The sequence below is a fragment of the Mytilus californianus genome, unplaced genomic scaffold (genome assembly GCF_021869535.1).
Source record: "Mytilus californianus isolate M0D057914Y unplaced genomic scaffold, xbMytCali1.0.p SCAF_5, whole genome shotgun sequence".
NCBI lineage: Eukaryota > Metazoa > Mollusca > Bivalvia > Mytilida > Mytilidae > Mytilus > Mytilus californianus.
Window position 1 is genome coordinate 11,769,179 of NW_026262701.1, and position 12,102 is coordinate 11,781,280.

The 12,102-nt window shown below is 31.1% G+C and overlaps 1 long non-coding RNA gene across 1 annotated transcript; it reads right to left on the reverse strand.

Annotated features, from left to right (window-relative positions):
* Positions 1 to 6,024: 6,024 nt before the first annotated feature.
* Positions 6,025 to 7,358, reverse strand: LOC127701770 (uncharacterized). The gene is made up of 2 exons (XR_007982220.1): positions 6,836 to 7,358; positions 6,025 to 6,162 (listed from the first exon to the last, which is right to left on the reverse strand). It is a non-coding gene; the product is annotated as an uncharacterized LOC127701770 (long non-coding RNA).
* Between the last annotated feature and the right edge of the window lie 4,744 nt (positions 7,359 to 12,102).

The window sequence follows — 12,102 nt, forward strand, 5'->3', positions numbered from 1 at the left end:
GATGACCGCAGGTTCTTGTGGATGGTCAAAAGCACATGTCACAGAAACAGATCACATCTCTATACCTGAAACTGATGTAAATTTACAGAGATTTTTTTTCTTATACAAGTTCGTGCTTGGATGATGAATAAATGACAGGAAATTCAACCTCACCGTAATAACTATTATATTGTAGTGATACAAATCAGTATACCTTAGACTATTATACTAATATAATAATAGTTCCAGAGAATACACTGGTTTGTTGTTATATATTATATTAATATTACGGTTGCATGTATATATAATTTTCATCTATTTGTATATCATACTATTCTACTATTATTATAGTGTAATGCAAGTGCATGGTGGACACTCTTCTGTAAAAAAAAATGAAAGTCTTAAAGGCTGTAAAAGCAATTGCTGCCATGTTAATGTTTTGTGGACTTTTATTTTTCATCCATATATATAAGAATTAAACCTGACAGGACAGGAGTGTTAACTAGTGAGAAGCAAGACGGTTTTAACTTTATATCAATATAAGACTTTAGCAGGAAATCATTTTAAATATGTTTTATATTTTACAAGGAGACAACAAGTTTACCAGGCTAAAGTTGGGGTTAATTATACATGTGCTGAAACATATAACTGAAAAAAAAATCATTATGGATTATCCCCTGGTAGTGTTTGTAACTGGGCAATAATTTCCTTTATTGATTTAATTTTAACCATTTTCATAATTAATTTAAATTAACCATTCAGTTAAAACATTTCAACTTTCCAGACGCAAATGTTGAAAAACGGGACAGAAATAAAATATCTTACAAGACATAAACATGTAAAAAATAAATATATATTTCAGCTTACTAAAAATATTTTCATAATGTTACTTTGACGTCATTTCTTAAAACTAAGTCCCAAACATAATTGCTCAGTTGACATGTGTCATCCTCATGCGATACGAGATAACTATAATTCTGATGCAATCCCGAAAAGGGGGGTCATCACAAACAAACATGACATTAAATTGTCATTATACGAACTAGAACAAACAGCTCTATATGTTGCTTTGATATTTATCAATTTTCAGGAAACATGTGAAATAAATTTCAGGTCCATTTCATTATAGTGCCTAACAAGATTGTGTGAGGTAGACGAAATTGACCTTAAAACGATCGTATTGTCTTTTGATGTCCAAAAATAGGCAGATCGGACTTTATCTAATGACTACATAAATTTGGGATTTATTATTATTATAATATTCTAATGAAACTGAAAATTGTATTTTTTTTTAGGATAAACAACAATTTTACCTGGCGTAGCCGTTCATAAATGTTTTTCTGCATTTATCTTCGAAAAATGGCGTATTTAATGGAATAGAACGTTAATACAGTAAACTTTCTCTTTTTTCTCCGCAATAGGCTATCAAAAATAATTTATCTAATGTGTATGTGAAAAATTATGTGAAAAGATAAAAAGTGGCAATTGTTACCTTTCATACCTTAAGTTTCGTTCATCTGATTCTGACCAATGCTTATATACTAAATATCTATTTATATGCCGCTATTATTGTTGTTGTTACCAATTATGTAAATCAATTGTATCTGATTTTATGCCCTTTATGGGCCCTGTAATTTGGGAAATAAAAAAAAAATCTATTCATTGATAAAACGTAATATGGACTGGTCCAGTGTCCAGTTTGCAGGTCATTTAATTTTCTGTACACATTCATGCACGCTCTGATTTAATCAATATACTCGTACGAAAAAGCATGAACAGTTTGAAGGTAATCTAATAATAACTTAATCCAATCAAATTGCATAAGATTCAATAACAATGTCAAGTCCACATCATAATGAGTAATAGAGGTAAACTGGGTAGGGAGAAAATGACAGATATTTCAAGTTAATATTTATGCAATAACGAATTAAAATTTGTCAACCAAAAGTTTTGCTACAATTTCAAAAACATGTCGTTCTGTATGGGTATAGTTTTCGGATCTTTCATTAGCGTATTTACGGCTATAAAAAGTTTGGGCTTCAAAATTTCACACAATTATTGACTTTATACAGAAAATTCGTACTTGTAAAACATTTAATAGTTCACAAATGATACGCGATTTTAAAGTAAAATTATTTCTTAAAACACTGCAAAAAATTTCATTCATATTGATAAAGTGGTATCGTCATAAAGTGCGTTGAAATGAACAGTGGTATAGCAAACATCGAATTCCCTCACAAAATGTTATCACACACTACAGTAAGGGGAGTCAGTTAAGTTTGTCTATTTTTAGATACTATACAGGTAATCTTTTGACACTACGTATACAACCTGTGTGACCTGTGTAGTGATTTTGATTTTACGATAAATTCATGAATGAACGATAATTTTATGAATGAACATGAGCACCTGACCTCTTTCTTAAACACCTATTAAACATATAAAACCGTATTTAATAAGGAGATAATTCAGTCAAATTTTCAGTACTAAATCAACAACTGAAATGATTCCATTTTTTGATGAAACATCGTACGAACGGAGAACGGAATCGCAGGTATAAAAATGCACTTTTTTCCCTTGTAATGACCGCGGATCTATAATTTTTATAGATCGGTTGAAATCCCAAAACTAATTTGCATAATGGAAATTTAGGCGATAGCAATACATCGGAATGACCTCAAGGTCATCCTCTGTAAAAACCGATTATATATGTTTTGGATCACTGTTACGTATGTTTTATGCTTGTAAATCCACACGCCCAACTTTGTTACGGAGGTTAATATAAAACCATTCTTCAAATGCTGATACAAAGTAACACCCAACTCTTTAATGCTAGCTTTTCACAACAAATCATTGACAATACAAACTAAAAAACTGTTTTCTATCAAATTATATGTGTCTTTTAGTCAAATGCCCTGACTTGTTCATGTCAAAATCTCCGGTAACGATTCATTGCACCTCACCCAGTAATATTTTTTACCTTAACCGAATAGTGTTCACCTTAATTTTATATTACTATAGTAACCAAAAAGTAAAAAATATTAACCATATTAGAAAAAATATAATTGTGAAATGACATTAAGATGAAATGTGTTATTTTCAAATATATATTTCTTATAACGGAGGTTATACTTTCGCTGAATAACCATTTAAACCCAAAAGAAAACAAAAATACAATAAAATTGTAAAATATTCTTCCCCAATATGATGTTTTACACATGTATCACTATTTTTGTCAGTTGACATTTCAGGCGAAATGCATCGACAGCGTATTTGGTGTGATTTACGTATAATGAATGTTAAAATCACACAAATATATTTACGATTTACATCACTACAGAATATAATTTTATCTCAGTATACATTTTAATCTCTAAGAACACGAAAAAGATTATCTGTGACATATGTTAAGCTTGTAATTTGTGGGTATTTGCCGGCGACACTGTAATTTTGTAATTGTACCCATTTTTGGGGATGACTGATAGGCTAAGAGTTATGACCCTTACTGGCCTTAAAAGTTTATTTAGGGTTTCGGATGATAATATCGCTTTTCAAGAGTTGTGCCCTCGGTTACATTAAGTAGTCCTCAAGTCAGTCATTTTTAGATGAGTTCCCCAAAAATATTCCATGCATGTTCTGAACTTGATTTTCCTGAAAATGAAGACAGAGACATATAATATAATTGTATTATATGTCTCTGATGAAGTGTACCGGAAAAATGTTGTATCCAGGAAAATAAATGGCAAACATGTATTTGAGTGACTTTAAATCAATTTTACTGTGAACATTATTCCTGTCATTTAACATGTTTAATTTTCAATTTTCTGGACATAGACTTTCTCTGAAACAAATTACGGGGAGCACATTTTACTTATGGATCGAATTTACAGTACGTTTTGCTTTCTTTTGTTTTTTTGTTTTTGTTGTTGTACATGTTTTACATTTGTTTACGTGTAAAATACAAGTGTCCAGACACACTACTTTGTCAAAGTGGTATGAGCACGGGATTGCCAAGACTTAATTTATTGCATGTATACGAGTGATTGGCGGCATATTTCGATCTGCTGGCACGGTGTAGTTGTGGTTGATGTTACAAGTATCCAATGAGAATGTAAACAAAGTGACAATAAGCAGTGGACCAATAACTTTGCAAATCAGAACAGCGAAAGCTTTCATATAATGTGGTCAGTGGCATGTAAAAGGGGGGGGTTTCACTTTTTAAGCAACAATTAACAGTAAAAAATAAATATACATGTAAGGAAAAAAAACAGAATTGCCCCTAGGTCATATGTTGTAAAACTTGTCTATAGTCCTCTCATTTTCTTTTTTTTTCATTTGCACTGAAAAAAAATTGCCAAAAAGTGGGTGTGCACTTTACACCCCCCTTTAGGCTTAATTTCCCCTTCTAGCCTTTACGTTCGACCAAAGACCCACCAACCAGGCTTGAGAAATTACTATCTGGCCTGTAAGAATCTATACAAAATTTTCCAAAAAAAGAGCTCCAGGGCTGTGGCTGAGAAAGTTTATCATGAAAATTATTTGGATAAAAGCAACTATTGGTCAGTGTTTGGCATTCAACAATGAGAAAAACAGACAACATATAGTCAGCTATAAGAGGCACCAACTTTAAATGTGAAACAATTCAAATTCATGAAAAAATCAATGGCCACAATAAAGGAAACACAAATAGAACAATTTAACAAAAACAAAATTACAGGCTCCTGACTTAATTGGGACAGGCAGGATTAGAATGTGGATATTATTGTTGATAATAAAATAAAAACTCTTTTCTTGAACAAATGTTCATTTTCCTCTATCAGTTTAATAAAATAATTAAAATACACGTATTAAAAAACCACACTTTAATGCATGTTTCTATATTTATTTATTTGAAATAATTGATATTTAGATTTCTTGACGCTTAATTAGTCTTTTTGTCGCTAATTTATTCTTCTTGTCCCTTCTCAGGGGTTCAAATTTGCTTTAAATAATGAAAGGTCCAGGACCATTTGAAATTTTCAGTAAAACATCCTTCATAAGAAATTCAGTGGTCCTGTATCAAGTATCAGTGTAAAGAATGGTAGGTCTTTTTTTATTTAAAAATGAAAAGTCCACTCCTAGAAAAGATAGGTCAGGGACCTCGGTGGACCCACACTAATTTAAACCCCTGCTTCTTGACGCTTCTTGTCGCTAATTAGTGAGACCCACACACTTTGCAAATATTCTAAAACTATTTTGTAAATGGAAAACTATTAATTGAAAGTACATGTAGTTCATCTTAACTACTGATATTATTCATTAATAATAGTAAATGTACAACGAATTTAATTCCATCCAAAATTGTCCAATATAGAAAAATTATTAAGAAGTACCAAATTATTGAATTATTTTGGTATCAAAGTACATGGTTGCAAAAAAATACCATACAATTCAACTATCAAGACTTTTTCTGCTACACCATGCGCCTTTCCCTCATTTTGACATTTCCATGTTCGGTGAACACTGAAATCTTGCTGCAAACCCTAATTTGGCATTCAATTATATTTCTAAGTAACAGTTCACTTAATAATAAAAATTTATACTAAGTTTCAAGTTCATACATGTATACATGACCATAAACTTCCTTAACCTATCACATTTCTATGTTCAATGAACCATGAAAACTAGGCCAAGGCCCATATATTTTGCAAACAAATTAAATAGTTCACTTCCCTTATGGAAAAATAAGGCTTCTTGCAAATATTTGCGGCAATGTTGCTGCAAATATTTGCGGCAATATTGCTGCAAATATTCATTTTTCGTATGCAAATTAGTTTTCTTGCAAACAGTTGCTGCAATATTGCCGCAACAATTTGCGGCAATATTGCAGCAAATGTTTGCGGGAAAATCAGTAGCTATGATTGTTGCAGCAATATTGCGGCAAATTCATTAGCTGCAATGTTGCAGCAATATTGCAGGAAAATTAATTTCTTGCAATATTGCAGCAACATTGCAGCAAATCTTTCAACAATTTCAGTTGAAAAATTAGGAATTAAAAACTAAGCATTTAAAAAAGTATGATTTAATAATAAAACAAAATTTTCTCTGTCCTCTATAGGTTGTTGTGTTACATATCTGTGTATCCTTTAGTTCTGTTTCTCTGTACTCACTGTCCTTTAAAGTTGAATTTTCTGATTTCAAATACTGCAAAATAAAAGTTGAAGAATTTAGCATACATTAAAAGAATAACTAAACATTATAAAGATATAAAGATATAAGTTACTACTATATATTGTAAATTCTGGACTTGTAAAATGAAAATAACTCTTTATAAAGAGATGATTACAGACCAATTTTCCCAGCATTTGTTTCACTTAAAATGTCAATGTCTAAAAGTGATCAAGTCCAAAATTGCATATTACTATAGAATACATTTAACCTTATGCCAGTACTAGGTTGTTATTGCTTTTTTGAATATTTGTTTTTCATTGAACTATAACATAATTGGTCTTGTCTATTCTTTAAAATTTTTGTGATTAGTTGTGTATATAAAAAAGCTAAATATTGTTGCCATTTGTTGATAGACCTCTTATTGGCAGTCAAATCACAGATCTCTAATTTAATACCAAACTGCTTTTATTAGAAGATTTCTTGTTTCAATTTAAGTAATGTACTTTCTAAAACATATAGTTTTAAAAAGATTTTAAAAAATATCTCCTGTCTTACACAATTTTAATAATATTCATGTGCATAAATCTATTGTCTTATACTTTTGTCAACTCTATTAAGTTAAGAAAACTCTTTAAATATCACTATTTTGAACTGTAAGAGCAAGCACTTATTCAAAATGGTGGACATTCAACTCCATTGTACTTACCAAAAGATGTTATCCAAATTATGTGCAAACACCAATCTTCCTAAATCCAAGAGTCATGTCAACTGAAGGCTATCATATGCACTATCCAGTGTCAATAGAATTAATTGGAACTTTTGGATCTAAATCCATTGTAAAATTCATATTACTTTGTTCATGATAGAAGACATCTTTGTTTGTTGTATGCATGTTCATGTCCAGTTCAAATTTTGAATATGTTGATCAAGGTTGCTTAGGGTATTGTGACAGTGTGATCCCTTTGAAATTTGCCCCTGATTATAAATATCAATTGCCTAAATCTTGAATATTTGTTATATATTATAATAAAAAAATAATTATACATATATTTTTTTTTATCTTTGATGTTATAAGTTATAATGGAAATATACAAAGAAGAAATGCTTTACCCTTAATTTGGCCTCAAACTCTGTGTACATTAATTTATGGTACTTCCTGTCTTTACCACTACACAGAGATAAATGCAAACCAGATGGCACATTACATTTCTATCACCAGCTCATATTACTAATTGCAAGGAATTGTATATTTAAAAGGAATGGAAACGCGGCTCGAGATCAATCGGGATACCCGCAGAGCACCCGCAGAGCTATAATCCATGTCTGTCTCAGTCGGAAGTATGATGAATAATATAAAGAATCATAAAGAATCATGACGGAGGTCCATTTCCTGTCATATAGATCGGTCTTTTAATTCACGGGGTCATCTTGCTTGAGAAGATATAACGGAGAGAGAAACCCAAAATCAGGAATAAACTTTTAATCCATGAAAAAGGCAAGGCCTTAGGTATCATTTCAATGCCTCATCAAACATACGTTTGTAATATTGTATTATGTAAATTCTCATTAAAATAGACCTTGGTCTTGAAACTTGAGTGAGTTTCATCCGGATTACAAAACAAAAATTACTGTGTTTTGATTTTTTTCTAAAAGCTCGACAACTACGAAGTGCAAAACAAAACAGTTGATATCATTATGAAGCTGAAACCTTATTCTATCATTTTGCCCTTTTTTTAAGTTTCTGGTAAAATTTCTGAATTTTCTACGATTTTTCGAAATTTCAGTTTTGAATTTCATTATTCTGTCAAAATATGTCTATCAATCTGGGAGTGTACTACGATTTCTTTTAAATATTGGAAAGTAGAAAGAACAAAGTGAGAAAATGAGATATCATTTTAAAGAAGGAATATTTTCCTACAGTTTGGTCTAAATTACGAATGCTAAATGTAATTGGTACAATGTAAATGATTTTATTTCGAAACATGTTGAAAATTTGAAGTAGTGCGTCAATAAATACATCGACACTTCGTATTTTGGTAAGGGTTAAATAACTACTTGAAATAGATGTGACATTGACATACAACTTAAAAGATTAATCTTTTTTCTATCACATAGTGTTGGTTTTATGAAAATGGTGATAAAAACGAATTTGCTATGATTTTTCAAAATCCCATGTTTATAGTTCACATTGACGCCATTTTGTTCAGTCAAGTTCCACACCGACGAAGTCGGAAATTACAGGCAAGAAATGTATATAAGACTTCCGATTGGGATTGATTGTGCCGTTTTATACACGATTTTAATCATTTATCTTTTGTCAAATACTATTTTTATACTTAATCGTAGTTTGGTATTGTAGTTTGCCATTATCATGATTATTAAGCTTTGCAGCAAATTACCACAAGCTTAAAAGCAAAACAGTTCCTTCCTTTTTTTCTAGAAGAGCAGTAGTCTAGAGGTCGCAAAATATTTCTTCGGTGTTAAAATAAATAATATGCGAATGTCGGAAAGTTTTAACTGTTTCTAATTAAAAAAATTATTGCACCACGGCATAATTTAGCATTTATTAACAGGTGAGCTCGGCGTGATTTCTTTTTGACACCTTAAATCAGGGGGAGCCTATAGTTAGTATACACTGTTCCTGCTTAAATATATATACGACAAAAATTAGCTGTTCAATGATACATGATAGATTATACCTGCAAATTGGATATCCCAAACCGGTGTTTATTATAACACCTATTATCTAAGTTCTTTTATCTAGACAAAATACTACATCTGTTCACGTACTTCTTCCTTTATACTTTTCTATACCAGTCATATTCCAAAATTGAAAAGTTATTTTTTAACTTTTTGCATTACCTTAAATCTTTTTAAAAACTCGTATAATGTCAGATTTCATCTATTAATTGATCTTAATTGTTGCATACCATCGTAAAATATCAAGAGGAGGTACAAGAAAAAAAATGTTTTTCAGAAGTAACTTTGTTTAAGGTTGTATTTTTTGTTTATTTCATTTAAGGAATTGTTTATCTAAATAGACAATTTCTTGTTTCATTTTATGATTAAATGACCAAGTTCGATAACTACTGCCAGATAAGTAATGAGCCAGTTAGAGCGACGGGATGTAATTAACACACCACCCAAGTCAGAGATGCATCATACAATTTTCTTTGAAGTCGGCCGCGTTTCCATTCCTTTTAAATATACAATTCCTTGCTAATTGAGATGAGAAGATAATTTGTGTATACATAGTTTTAAAATAATGATACTAGAAATTAAACAAAATGCAACCTGCAGGTGAGGCTAAATTCATTTGATGGAAAATATTAGAATTAAAAATATTGTTCATAGAAAAATGTCACAAAAAAGTGACAAAAAGGTATAATAATACATGTAGAACAAAAATTATTATGACTCAATTATTCAGATTAAACTTGTTGAAATAAATACCAAAGTATTCTTGAAATTCTTTCCTTACAAAATATCATATAAATGTGATGTACAGTTTAGGAATTCTAAAAATATAAGCATTGTTATTTGAAGATTTATTTAAAATAAATTATTCAAATATCCAGATATTTCTGAGTAAAATAAAGTATGACGACAACAAATTTAGATAGTTAGAAGTATCCATAACCAAATGTTCAAAGAAACAATATGTTGTGTATTATTTGAACCTTAAATCTTAAAACAAATAATCATATGTAATATTTTAAAATGCTTGAAATATTGGTGCAAACTATCTGATTGTCTGACATTATTAAAGAAACTTTTCTTGCAAAGTTGTTGCAAAAAGTCATTCCTTAAATAATAAAAGAAAAGGTTCCTGCAACTTTCTAGCAAACAAATTCTTTCTTGCAACATTGCAGCAAACTTGCTGCAATTTTCTTGCAAACAAATTTTGTTGCAGTAACATTGCGAGAATGTTGCAGGTAGCTGCAACAACCTGCAACTTTCTTGCAAACACTTCTTGCAAACAAATTTGTTTGCTGCAATATTGCCGCTATATTGCTGCAATATTGCAGCAAACTTTTCATTTCTGTAAGGGTTAATAATGAACAATCACCATGTGTATTATGTTCAAGTTTTGTTATCATGGTTATGAGAATTTATCACTTATGATTAAAAGGATAACTATATATATGTATATTTGGTGAATTGGATCATTGCAAGGTCTACATTATAAATAAGAAGATGTGATTTGAATGCCAATGAGACAACTTTCCATCCAAGTCACAATGATTGTATAAAAAGTTAACAATTATACATGTAAGTCAAAGTAATGGCCTTCAACACGGAACCTTGGCTCACACCGAACAGCAAGTTATAAAGGGCCCCAAAATGACTAGTGTATATTAAAACAATTCAAATAGGAAAACTAATGGTCTAATCTATATAAAAAACGAGAAACACCTATGAACCACACCAACAAACGACAACCACTGAACAACAGGCTCTTGACTTCTACAAGTCTTATCAGGCAGGGTTGACGTGACCTGCAGCACCTCATTTTATGAAATAAGTAATTAAGTAAAAGTTTTTTGGTTAAGTCTGTATCTCAGATACTATAAGCAGTAGGTCAACTATATTTGGTGTATGGAATGATTATAAGGTGAACATGTCCTTCTGGCAGGTTTCATCTGACACTGGCCTCATTTTCATGGTTCATTTGTGAATGTTGAGTTGTTGAGTTTTAGTCCATTTCTCAGATACTATAAACATTTAGGTAAACTATATTTATTACTTGAATGGAATGATTGCAAGGTGTATTTGTCTGTCTGGCAGGGGTCACCTGACCTTGACCCCATTTTCATGATTCAAAGATCTGTTTTAAGTTTTTGTGGTTAAGTTTGTTCCTCAAATACAACCTTACATGTATAAGCAATAGGTTAACTATATTTGGTGTATGGAATGATAGTAGGGTGCACATGTCCCTCTGGCAGGTTTCATCTGACCTTGATCTCATTTTTATGGTTCATTGGTCAATGTGGAGTTTTTGTGGTTTGATCTTTTTTTCCAGATACTATGAGCAATAGGTCACCTATAATTGTAAGGTGTACATGTCTGTCTGGCAGGTTTCATCTGACCTTGGCTTAAGTCATTTTCATGGTTCATTGTTGAATGTTAAAGTAGTTTTAGTCAGTTTCTCGGATACTATTAAGTACTTTTAAAAAAATAAAATAAGAATAACATAAGTAATAGTTGCATGGAAATCTTTGAAAAAAAACCAGTTGATATTTATATCTTTTTACAACAGGTTTGTATTAACTAATGAAACATTTTTCATGTCCCATTTCAGATGATGGCCATGGCATCTACCATGTCTACTGCCTGAAATATATTGTGATCATATTTACTATAAGAACCATATCTTCTAATTTGATAATTATTGTTTTTAATTATTGTTTGCCTACCTTTTTTACAGATATATCTGTATATTTTCAGAATTGTTTGAAGACATAGAAATGGATTGTGGAGATAATTCAGGCCAAAATGAAAGGGAAGAGAGCCTTATGGAAAAGCAGTTACAGACGGAAAATTATAACAGAAAGTGTACTTCTAGTTTGTCCGAGTTGACTAAATATGAACGGACCGATAATTGTGGAGAAAGTAGTGAAATTGACAAAGACGAGGCGAGTGACACAGATTCTGAAGAAGAAACTTTTGATTATGGTGATGGAGTTGATTCAGTGACATTTGAAGCCATTAAATGCATTATTCTTGATTCAATTTTAGCTACAAGGAAAATGAAGAGTAAGTCTCACGATGCAGAAACATACTTAGCAGCATTATTGGGAATCTGCACTAAAGAACAAAGAAAAGAGTTGATGAGAGTAAAAGATGACTATCATCACGACCATGTACCTTTGTCATTAGCTTGTAAGATGGGAAATCTAGAGGTAGTGAAGTTTTTAGTGGAATATTGTGAAGCAGATGTGGAAGGCCATGATAGTAATGGGAGGCCACTGC